The sequence below is a fragment of the Siphateles boraxobius genome, unplaced genomic scaffold, assembly GCF_051911475.1.
Source record: "Siphateles boraxobius isolate OS27281-9 unplaced genomic scaffold, OSU_SipBor_1 41, whole genome shotgun sequence".
NCBI lineage: Eukaryota > Metazoa > Chordata > Actinopteri > Cypriniformes > Leuciscidae > Siphateles > Siphateles boraxobius.
Window position 1 is genome coordinate 43,227,230 of NW_027509042.1, and position 11,344 is coordinate 43,238,573.

The 11,344-nt window shown below is 37.3% G+C and overlaps 1 long non-coding RNA gene across 1 annotated transcript; it reads right to left on the reverse strand.

Annotated features, from left to right (window-relative positions):
* Positions 1-9,427: 9,427 nt before the first annotated feature.
* LOC143707301 (uncharacterized) lies at positions 9,428-10,858 on the reverse strand. Its single transcript, XR_013193160.1, has 3 exons — positions 10,770-10,858; positions 9,608-9,755; positions 9,428-9,476 (listed from the first exon to the last, which is right to left on the reverse strand). It is a non-coding gene; the product is annotated as an uncharacterized LOC143707301 (long non-coding RNA).
* Between the last annotated feature and the right edge of the window lie 486 nt (positions 10,859-11,344).

An 11,344-nucleotide genomic window follows, 5' to 3' on the forward strand; every position in this document is an offset into this window, starting at 1 on the left:
CTTTGTGTGAGAGATCGGCAGTGCAGGCTCTTTGTGACTGTTGAGTGACTCAGCTGCCATTGCACATGTGCTTCAGAGAAGTAGACGGCAGCTCAAAGCACTTTGTCTGAGCGTACGCTTGTGTGTGTCACCAAAAAGAGACAGCGAAGCCGCTCTGTGTCGACTCCGAATCATAATAAACACCCACACACAGCGGTTGTGTGTTTACTGGCATTGCAGCGCTGAAGCTGTAAACTGTGTTGGCTGCAGGTTGCGCTCTCATTGTCAGTGTCAGCGCAGTGGGCCTGATGGCTTCTATTTTTACTGCTTAAAGTGGGTTTATGTAAATGCATAATTATACAGGATTATCGTGGCAATTTTAATCTTCCGCTGCTCTGGAAAAAAAAACAAATTAACAATTCAAAGTGAATGATCTGTGCTGACAGATAAGAATAAAGTAGCTGGAAACAGAGTTTCGCATTTTAAATATAGCTGCATGTAGAGCAGCAGAAAAACAGACGAGCATGAAGCGGCTCGAACTCAACGTGACACTGAGGAGTTTGAGTTTGCATATGAAAGAACAACTCCTGAAATCACTGCATAAGGAACCTGAACGTGCATGAAATGTGCATTTAATATGCTATTGATTGGTGGTATTCACATGTCTGAACAGCAATATGCATATGGAAATATGCAGAAGAGCTCATGCATAATAACCCCCTATGTATGGATATTTCAATAAAGCTTGTCCATGTCCATGTATACCTGTCACGGTGAGATGAGACTAGTTAAAAGAGCTCTAAATGCAGCACTTTGAACTTTAATATAAAACAAATCAAAGATAGAACACAAAGATGAACCAATTAAGGCAAACACTCGTAAGAATGTGCACAAAATACAAACAACGCCAGACAAAGAACAGAACAAACTGAGGGATACCTGTATATACAGAGCAAACTAATGATCAAAATAAGAAGCAGGTGTGTGAAATCAATGAAACAATCAATAACCATGACAACCACCGAAACAATGAGAAACAAACTAAAAGTCCATGAAAATGAAACTGAATGTGACAATACCATTTTCTGCTGACTGGAATTTATAAAGTGAACCTTCATGTTAGTGTTAATATGCATACACTTGTGATATTTAAAAGAAACAAGAAGGAATACAGTTTATGTAAAAGTATACTAATAAACCGAATGTGTTCTAAATAATCAGGTTTATATCACCGATGTACAGTAGGTAAACCAATCTTGTACATTTAACTATCTGAATCTTGCCTGTTCCACAACTAGCCATATTTGACCCAGTTGATGCTGATTAATTAAATTGAATTGTTTTCTCAATTAACAGATTTATGCAAAGGATTAAAAAAAAAACATTTCTCAAATATGATTATTTCATTAAAATGGATTAAAAGCAAATACCTAATAACCTAACCCATGATTTTTTGAGTGTTCTGTTGGGATGAAATTTAGACTCGAGTGCGTTCACTCCATGTTGTTATGACCATAATTACAAGATGACAACATGCGAAGTTCTAAACTGAGCTGTTCACGAAATAATTCTGACTGTAAAATGAATCTGTAGCGGTCAAGTGGTACAGCAGTCATGTGGTACAGCAGTCATGTGGTACAGCAGTCATGTGGTACAGCAGTCATGTGGTACAGCAGTCATGTGGTACAAGTCAGACATCTCAGAAAATTCTTTACAAGTTGCAATCACAAGTTCTATGAGGATGTGAATGCTTTTTACAAGTCTCAGATGCATCAATAAACGGTAACCTCTAAACGTTAATGTTAGGAGTGATACCACTGTTTTTTTTTTTTTGTTGCTTTTTTAGTTTTTCACATCATGTTGAAATACCTTAAAGAAATAAATCACCTCCATAAAAAAAATCTGTCATCATTTACTCACTCTCAAACTTTATTTCACAGCCAAAAAAAAAAAAAAAAAACACGTTCAAAAGAATTATGGTCCAAAATTATGCTCTTTTCATCTCATTTTTAGCTCCACAGAAAATGTTAAGTAAATAATGACAACTTTAATTCCTCAGTAAAGTATTCCTTTAATATCACGCGTTTACTCCAGTGGGATGTTCTCAGAAGCACTAATAGAAACCATGTTTGCCAGTAAAACACCTCTTGCTCATCCCAATGTCTATGCATTCACAGAACCGCTGTAATAATGGCACATTGACATCATTTCCTCACGGACCCCATGGCAACAGCAGTTCAGGAATTCAAATAAATCTGCACGACTTGTTGTGTTTGCACTATATGTGTGTAAACTTCGCACTTGATGTTGCAGCTATTTTGCACCTGAATCCTCCCTCTGGGATCAATTAAAAACACCAGCACTGTCTGTCTGTTTGCGGAAGCAGGATTCCTTATAATCAAATGCATTTGGATAACACATGTGACATAGACAGAAGTCTGTTTAGAAGCACATGATGGACTCAGACACCGAGTAAAAATTATATTGACAAACGTTCCACATCCGTCTCTCTCGATCGATCAGTTTCAGACAATATATGCTCAGCAGAAATATGAGGAGAAATCACACAAGATCAAGCCGTGGGATGGCAGCTTTTGGGTTTATGAATGTCTTTTCTGCCGGCACTTTTCTGCTGGTGCCAAATCTGGAACTGTTCAGCTTATTTAAATTGCAAGTGTACCCTGATAAGGTCCTCTGCAACTCTGCAAATAAAATCATTTTTACCCTGAAAAAAGGCGAAAAATTATCTAAATATTGTTACAACAAACTAGGCATAATGGCATTTTAGTTTTCATGTTTTAAGCATAAAAAATCCATAAATTTAGTATGCTCAAAAGTACTCTATGTAAGATCTGTTCTGTTGTACAGTATAGTCTTAAAATTGCATGCAATTTTGCTTCGAGTAGATTTATCCTGTTTTAAGCATTACTTTTTTAAATTAAATTTAACACATTTGTTCAACAGCAAAACATGTATTTTGTGTTTTAGTTATTTGTAGGCTGAACAACAAAAATCATCTAAAATAATGACGTTTGAAATCTGATTAAATTAAAAGCCAATTAAACTGGGAACATTTTTTTGAAGAGTTTAAGAAGTCCAATTTCAAAAGTCTGACAGCAAAAGAGTTTACAGCTGTCTGAACTCACTTATTCACATTCACATATTCCATATTCAAACTGTAAATAAATGGATGAGTGTTTGGTTTGAGAAACAGCATATTGAACATGTGGAGGAACGGTTTAGTTTCAAATACCAGCACGAGGATCATTTGGAAAATGGTTAAAGGAGACACTGGAGTGAGAAGTGGAGAGAAAGAATGGTGTTCTCTTGCATTTTTGAGTTTTGGAGCAGAACTGTTTGTGTGACCCACAAGGCAACAGCCATTAGAAAGGAGCAGTGACCCACAACAGACTACTGAACACCCAATGAAACAGAAGCACTGAGATACAAAGAAAGAACATTTGAGATTCAGGGGGAGAGTGAAAGATAAAGAAAGAGAGAGAGACACGGAGAGATCAGGATTAATGGACTGTTGTGAGGGGTCAAAGATGGCTTTGCACCTGGAAACAACAGAACGAACCGCTCACACAGCAAACAACAGCACAAACAACAGAAAAACAGTGTTAGCCAACTGAAAACCAGACAACAATACTTAAAGCACTCGTTTTCAGTGTCAGATTTTGATTATTATTATAATAAATAAAGTAAACCATAATAATAAAAATAGTCCATTTAATTAAGTAATTAATAATAACAATAATAAAGTAAAAATGTTAAATAAAATACAACTATATTAAGAAATTAAATATTATTATTATTATGAAGATGATTATTATTACTACTATTAGAGTTGTTGTTGTTGTTAATTACTCAGTTTACTTTTTTATTTTATGATATTTTAATTAGTGGTAGTATTGGTATTATTAATGTAATAAAGTTGAAAAAACAAAAACAAAATGTATAATAATGCTAATAATAAATGTAATAAATAATTAAGTAAATAAATAAATATCTCTTTATCGACATTAAACAATCCATTCAGATTACAGTTTGTCAGATTGGGAAAGAAACAGGGTGTCCATCATCACTTTTATCAGCCGCGTATCTCTCTCTCTCTCTCTCTCTCTCTCTCTCTCTCTCTCTCTCTCTCTCTCTCTCTCTCTTTCTCTCTCTCTCCCCCTCTCTCTCTCTCTCTCTCTCTCTCTCTCTTTCTCTCTCTCTCTCTCTCTCTCCCCCTCTCTCTCTCTCTCTCTCTCTCTCTCTCTCTCCCTCCCCCTCTCTCACTCTCTCTCTCTCTCTCTCTCTCTCTCTCTCTCTTTCTCTCTCTCTCTCTCTCTCTCTCTCTCTCTCTCTCTCTCTCTCTCTCTCTCTCTCTCTCTCTCTCTCTCTCTCTCTCTCTCTCTCTCTCTCTCTCTCTCTCTCTCTCTCTGTCTCTCTCTCTCTCTCTCTCTCTCTCTCTTCAAGATTCAAATAGCTTTATTGGCATGGTGAAAGAAATCTTTACATTGCCAAAGCATTCATAACACTACACAATAAAATAAAATAAAAAATATAAAAATAAATAAATAAAAAGTTGTTTTTTTGTTTGTTTTTTTTTACATGGAAATAAACATTGCAATAAAAATGTTTAATCTAGTTTAATCTAGTTATATCAGTGTCTTTAGGTGTATCGTTGGTAGCTCTGTCCAAGCTGTTTCTTCGTGACAGGACCTCACGTACCTGGCCGCCAGGTTTGAGCTCGCTGGGCTTTCTCCTAGAAAGGAGTGGGAGTTTGTCCATATTAGATTTCTGATGGAAGTCTTTCTGGTGGGTTGTGAAAAGTGGATAGAAAGTGTCCCTAATGTTTGTATAATTGGGGCAGGATGTCAAAAAGTGTAGCTCTGTTTCCACTTGGTTCTCTGTGCAGTGAGGGCACATCCGCTCTTCTCTCGGCAGCCAGGTCTGTCTGTGTCTGCCTGTCTCTATGCTCAGACTGTGTTCACTGAGTCTGTACATGCTCAGGACTTTCCTCAGTTTAGGGTCTTCCACTTTACTCAGGTATCCTGCCAATTCATATTTTCTGTTTAGGGCCAAATAGCATTCCAGTTTACTCTGTTTGGCTGTTGCGTCTGTCCAATGTTTGAGGTATTTCTCTTTTTGTGATTTAATTATTTGGTTTGGTCTGGGTATGTTTTTATTGTCAGTTTGTGACGTCAGCTTTAAGACCAATCGTCCGAGGGCGTTCTTCTCTGGCTTCAGCTCTTGGTAGGACAGGGCTTTGTGATGGAGGGTCTGTCCATCACTATTTCTTAAGTGGGCATGGAATTTAATGGCTCTTTTTTGAATCGTTATTACAAGGGGGTATAATCCTAATTCTGCTCTACAGGCATTATTTGGGGTTTTGCGCTGAACTCGTAGCAAGATTTTGCACAACTCGGTCTGCAGAGTCTCCATTGGGTGTTTGTCCCATTCAGTGAACTCTTGGTCTATGAGTGGACCCCAGACTTCACACCCGTATAGCGCGATGGGCTCTATTACTGTTTCCGTTAATTTTAGCCAGATTTTGATCGGGATGTCAATTTGGATATTTCTCTTAATAGCATAAAAGGCTCTCCGTGCCTTGTCTCTCAAGTCGTTAACAGCTTTTTTAAAATTGCCTGTGTTGCTAATATTTATGCCAAGGTAAGTGTAGTCCTGCGTGTGTTCAAGGAGCATGTTGTTCAATTTAAAACTATGATGTTGGTCTTGGCGGCTGGGTCTTTTTTGGAAAATCATTATTTTTGTCTTTTTGGGGTTAACTGACAGGGCCCATGACTGACAGAAGCTGTGCAGGAGGTCTAGATGCTGCTGTAGACCCTCTTTAGTGGGAGACAGCAGCACCAAATCCTCAGCAAACAGAAGGAATCTGACTTCAGTGTCTTGTAGAGTAAGGCCAGGTCCTGCAGACTGATCCAGAGCCCTCGCTAGCTCATTTATGTAGATATTGAACAGTGTGGGACTTAAGCTGCAGCCCTGTCTTACTCCACGACTCTGAGGGAGGAATTCTGTGTGTTTGCTACCAATTTTAACTGCAAATTTGTTGTTTGTGTACATTGATTTGATGATGTCATATGTTTTTCCTACAATGCCGCACTGGATTAATTGAAGAAAAAGACCTTCATGCCAAATGGAGTCAAAAGCTTTTTTGAAGTCAACAAAGCATGAGAAAATTTTACTTTTGTGTTCGTTAATTTGCTTATTAACTAAGGTATGGAGAGTGTATATATGGTCTGATGTGCGATATTTTGGTTGGAAGCCAATTTGACACTTGCTCAGGACATTTCTGTCTCTGAGAAAATGGGCTAGTCTGCTGTTTAGGATGTTGCAGAAGAGTTTACCTAGGTGGCTGTTTACACATATACCACGGTAGTTATTAGGGTCAAATTTGTCTCCGTTTTTATGTATTGGGGTAATAAGTCCTTTGTTCCAAATGTTGGGGAATATACCTAAACTCAGGATGATATTGAAGAGCTTGAGAATGGCTAATTTGAATTTGTGTTCTGTGTATTTTATCATTTCATTTAGGATGCCATCGACACCACAGGCGTTTTGCAATTTCAGGGTTTGGATTTTGTCTAATAGTTCGGTTAGTGTCATTGGGGAGTCTAAGGGGTTCTGGTAGTCTTTGATGGCTGATTCTAAAACCCTTAGTTTGTCATAAAGGGCATTTTGTTCCTGATTTTTGTTTACATTATTAAAGAGGTTGGAGAAGTGGTTAATCCACACATCTCCATTCTGGATAGCTAGTTCTTGATGGTAGGATTTGTTTAGTTTGTTCCAATGTTTCCAGAACTGGTTGGATTCTACTCACTTAAAAAAGTTGGGTTAAAAACGACCCAACAGCTAACCCAATGGTGGGTTGATATAGCACCGACCTATTGTTGGGTTATTTTAACCCAATAAATTAGGTAACTAGTTTTACCCAATAAATTGGGTTACAAAAAACGAATCTGTTGGGTTATTTGGCCAAAATGCTTTAATCAACCTATTATTAATATTAATTATAATTACTATTATTGCCATGTAAATAAATAACTCACAACTTAAGTATATTAACAATGCTTTATTTACATTCAATTAGACATTGCATTGAAAAGTTATTGTTGCAATTGTTTTGATGTACTTACTTAAAGGTAAGAAATTGTTTCAATAAATAAAATAAAAAAAAGTAATGCAATTATAAACTGCCTCATAAGGCGTCGTGTTGAGGGAACAACTCCAGGCACAGAATATTAATGTTAAAATTAATTTAGAGTTATGTTTTAAGTTCTAAGAAACATGGAACGCAAAAACACAAATAAACGGTTGTAGTCAAGTCACCTTTATTTATATAGCGCTTTTTACAATACAAATTGTTTCAAAGCAGCTTTACAGAGATAACAGGAAAGTAAAGTTGTAATAGTATTGTTAAATTCAAAATTAAATGTTAAATGTCCCCAACTAAGCAAGCCAAAAGCCAATGGCGAATAAAGGCGAAAAAAGGCGACAGTGGCAAGGAACCAAAACTCCATCAGGTGACCGAGTTGAGAAAAAAACCTTGGGAGAACCCAGGCTCAGTCAGGGGGCCAGTCCTTCTGTGGCCAACAAACGAACAGTGTATGATTATGATTTAGGCGGCATAATAGGTCAGAAGTCAGATTGGATCAGAACTTTCACAATATTTATCCAGTTCATCTGATTAGTGGTCAGAGTCATCACGCCGGTAAGGAGATTGGTGTGTTGAGGTGTCCATGAGGCCTTCACAGTGTTGATGAGGCTGGCACTTCAGGGATGCGTTGTCGTCGTGTCCATGCGATGGTTCTTTCTCAGATCTGGATATGGCCTGGATCTGGCAGTTTGCGGTAGACCTCGGGATAAACAGAGAGACTAATATTAGCTTTGACGCCATCCTTCTTATGATCTACAAAGTACATCAGGATTTATGGGAAGTGCTCCCGGTTCCGGCTGATCTAAACTATACAGCCTAACATTGAATTATAGCAATCTATAATGTGTTATGAGTATGCTAAGCCAAAGAGATGTGTTTTTAGTCTAGATTTGAACTGACAGAATTTGTCTACTTCCCGGAACATGTTAGGAAGATTGTTCCAAAGTTTTGGTGCCAAGTAGGAAAAGGATCTACCGCCAGCAGTTGATCTTGATATTCTACGTATTATCACCTGGCCAGAATTTTGAGATCGCAATAGACATGAAGGACTATAATGGGTTAAGAGCTCGCTCAAATACAGGGGAGCAAAGCCATTTAGTGCTTTGTAAGTAATCAGCAATATTTTAAAATGTATACGATGTTTAATTGGGAGCCAATGCAGTGTTGACAGAACCGGGCTTATATGGTCATACTTCCTGGTTCTAGTAAGAACTCTAGCAGCTGCATTTTGGACCAGCTGTAGTTTGTTTATTAAGCGTGCAGGGCAACCACCCAGTAGAGCATTACAATAATCTAGCCTTGAGGTCATGAACGCATGAACTAATTGTTCCGCATTTGTCAATGAGAGCATATGACGTAATTAAGATATATTTTGAAGATGGAAAAATGCGCTTTTACAGATACTAGACACGTGACTTTCAAATGAGAGATTGGTATCAACGAGCACACCCAGGTTCCTAACTGACGACGAAGACTTAACAGAGCCATCAAGTGTTAAACACTATACCAGGATATTGCGTGTGGAAGTTTTTTGTCCAATAATTAGAATCTGTGTTTTTTCAGAATTTAGTAGTAGGAAATTACTAGTCATCCAATTTTTTATATCAGCTATGCATTCCGTTAATTTTGGGAATTGGTGAGTTTTGTTGGGTTTTGAGGAAATATAGAGCTGAGTATCATCAGCATAACAGTGAAAACTAATTCCATGTTTCCTGATGATATCTACTAATGGTAGCATGTACAGAGTGAACAGCAGCGGTCCTAGTACTGAGCCTTGTGGTACGCCATACTGAACTTTTGACCGATAGAGTGCAGATAGTTATGACGTCACTTTGTAGGACAACTCGGAAGTTAGCGGCGCATGGGTTCCCTCGATTGAAAAGCTTTGCATTTTCCCCATAGACTTTTGGAAAATCGCAAAAAATAAGATCTGTGTTCAACAAAGAGTTGTGAACCTTACACGTTTTGTCTATCAATATAATCTTTACAAGTTGATCCAAAATTTATACATTTTGAAGCCTATAGAAAGTTTTAAAAACCACAAGCAGGCACAATAAAGTTTAAAAAACCACAAGCAGGCTATAACTGGTGGGTTTTATGTCATAGATCAAAATGTGAAAATATTTAGAGGCTTTGTTAACCACAGACCTTATTTCAGGAGATATAGCAAAAACCCATTCAAACAACCCATAGACTTTAGGGCGAAAGAACCGGAAGTGCTAAAATGCCAACTCACTTCCGCGTTTTGGCCTACAAAGTGACGTCATAACTTTGGCACTTTATGGAGGAAAGATAGCTGGCAGGGTTTTTAAAGCAACATCTCCAAGAGTTTCTTTACATAAAACAGAAAGAACAATGGATTAATCTTTAAACACATGCATTATATTATAGACAAAATATTATTATAATAATATTATATAACATGATATGAAAGTACAGAGCCGTTGTGCAGGATTTTCTCACCAGAAGAAATGTTAGTCTGAACGGGAAGAAGATCCAAGGCTCTCTTCTCAGTCTTGCAATATGAAAGGATTCGCTGAGATGCATGTCCCCAAATTTCAAAAAGTTTATCTTTGGCATGTGGGTATAAAATACCAAAGTCCTGAGCAAGCTACAAATTAATAAAGAAAAAGAAAAGTTAAAATCACACCTCATATGTAAGGGATAATGTAGAGTGAGGCGGTTGTTATAGTGAATACAACCCCGACAGGCTGATTATGACCCCGACGTGAAGTGGAGCTTGAATCAGCCTGAAGGGGTTGTATTCACTATAACAACCGCCTCGCATTATCCCGCTTATTACATGGCTACCTACCAAATAAATCAATAATTTTGACACAAAATATTGATTTAAAAAGGAGTTATTGATTTAAAAACGATTGTATTGCTTCCGCTAAAGAAAATAGTCTGTTCCTTATCTACGGTTAGAATCCTGCGTCCATGGCAACGCTCTGTTTTTCATGGCAACGGTGTGTTATACTTAGCAGCTTAGCGGCAACTTATTTCTTGATAACAGACCGCATTCTACATTAGAATTCAACCAAGCCATGTAATAAGGTGCAGTAACAATGAAAGTATGGACATATGTTTATCAATATAAATATATATTATTATATTTTTTATTATTTATATTATATTATAATATAGAGCTTCTGCAATTACCATGTATTGTGGTAAATTACCTCCATTTAAAATGTCCTTTTACTGCTATGTGTCATTTAAAAAGTAATAAGTTAAAGTTTATTATAAAGGAATAAAATCTCAACCAACCATCATTTTATTTAATGGGCATGTGGCGATCTGAAAAGTGTTATGTAACTCAACTAACTATTGTAATAACTTACTATCTTATTGAGTAGTTATCTTTTATAACTTTTAATCTTTATAGAGTCGTCTAGATAAAACGTTTTTTTTTAAGGCGGGATCTAAAGCACTGAAAAAAAAGCACGCAATGAATGGCGTCCCGTCCGGCCGCATTTTCTTTAGGTCCGAAAAAAGGACATGTCTGGGAAAAAGAGGACGTATGGACACCCTAGTTTAACACTTTGTAGTATTTTAAATTCACACTGCGGTTGGGATAGCCCAAGTAAACATTTGCGCTACAATGTAGGCCTTTATATAACACAGCATACCTTCTTCCTGCGACACAAGATGGATGGACCAGGCTTCCGCTGCGTCTTGAAGCCGAGCGCGCCGGTTAATATCTGAAAATATTGATAACTTTCCCAAAAAGTATTGGAAAGAACATAGAAATTTAGGAAGAGTACTAATAAATTGGCTGGCTATATGGCCATATTGGTGTCGTTAGTCGCAGATAGCGGACACAAAACAGTCATACAGGGGAGATATAAACATACAAATAATTGGCTGAACATTTAGAACGAAAGACGGCAATAATACTACGTAAGTCATGTTATAACGAAAAAAATAATAACATAGGCTACAATATGCATACTGTGTAGTGTAATATTAACTCACCCGTGTATCTTCTGTCAGCTGTGGAGGTCAACCGTTGAAATTTGAATTTCAACCTAACGGGCTGCGTTGTTATAGAAACAACCCAATAAATGTTCCGAATAACCCAACAGAAAGACCCAATATTTTTAACCCAGTGTCAGGATTCAGGCTCGGAGACAGAGGTAAGTGATAAACATAAATGTATCTTTATTTAACTCAAAGGTAAGTATGCAGAGTTTCGGG